Source organism: Aplysia californica, unplaced genomic scaffold (genome assembly GCF_000002075.1).
Source record: "Aplysia californica isolate F4 #8 unplaced genomic scaffold, AplCal3.0 scaffold00026, whole genome shotgun sequence".
Taxonomy (NCBI): Eukaryota; Metazoa; Mollusca; class Gastropoda; order Aplysiida; family Aplysiidae; genus Aplysia; species Aplysia californica.
Window position 1 is genome coordinate 1809773 of NW_004797296.1, and position 1301 is coordinate 1811073.

Consider the following 1301-nt stretch of genomic DNA (forward strand, 5'->3'; position numbering starts at 1 on the left):
GGGGGCGATACTCTTGTTTTAGACAGGTAGGCATCTTGGAAGTGCCATTACAATATTATGGAAAAAAATGCGAGGGAGAAAGTGGCTAGTGGTCGATTGTACAGGTGATTGTCTTGGACAGGTCACCGTTTGAGTAGGTTTGACTGTCATTACTTTATTTGGGGACTAAGAAAACACGCTTATGACAAATACAGTTGAACTTTTTCGATCGATCACCTGCCAAAGACAATCACCTGTACAAACGACCACTTCCCACTAATAATTCCTCCCTTTTGTTTGTTTTCTTCAATATTTATTGTAATGACAAACCCCAAGAGGACCACATGTGTAGATGACCACTTTTCAACTCGACAACGGGTTGACGTCTTGGACAAGTTTGACTTTAGTCTTGTAATTTTAATAATTATGGTCTCTTACAATTGATGTATCCTAAATGAACTGAGAATTAGAATATTTATGGGACTAGAAAAAAGGAATTAAAAATCTGTACCATACCAGTATGAGAATCATGAACACAACATCCCGGAGCATAATTTCGCTACCTTAGAACAAAGTTCTGTCTGACATTTTTAATGTTTTGAGTTACAAAGACCGTGAGGCAAGTTAATACTCTATCTGCCCTATCAAAATCGAAAGATTATTCGGAGCCGTTATCAAAATATTCAAAGATTTGCATTCGAAAAAGCTTGACGTAATGTAGTGAAACTCAAAAACTTTGATGTTAAATTTCTCTAAACTAGGTACTGACCAGCTTTGTAACTCTACGGTAACGATTGCCTGCGTCATAATACAGCATACTCGTTCAACGTGCGATACCCATAAAATGTTTGTTCAACAACATGGTGACTGTGCAGCGTAGAAATACCATCTCGCCTGCACATGACAATATTATAGATTATCTCCACCCCCTGAGATGACCGCATGGAGATAAACACTTGAGCACAGAGCCAGGGAGAAAGTGGCCGGCCATGGGTTTGTCAACACGCACACGTCAGACGATGACAGATAACAACGATCGCCGGGCCAGTTAATCAAAACGTACGCTCCGGGTTGATTCAGACCGAGCACTTTGATCTCCAATTCAAACAAATCGTCCCATTGAGCGGCCTCAATTGCCTTGTTACGTGCTCGGGCCTGTTGTCAAGACATGACACCGAAAACTATGGTGGAGTACATTACACACACACACACACACACACACACACACACACACACACACACACACACACACACACACACATACACACACACACACACACACACACACACACACACACACACATAACCAATGTTCGAAAGTT

The 1301-nt window shown here is 41.3% G+C and overlaps 1 protein-coding gene across 1 annotated transcript in view; it reads right to left on the bottom strand.

The window, feature by feature from the left end:
• LOC101860226 (tctex1 domain-containing protein 1) overlaps positions 1-833 on the bottom strand; it is a gene marked incomplete at its 3' end in the record, with an annotated part of 7201 nt that extends 6368 nt beyond the window's left edge. The window contains 1 exon segment of the mRNA XM_005091175.3: positions 749-833.
• Between the last annotated feature and the right edge of the window lie 468 nt (positions 834-1301).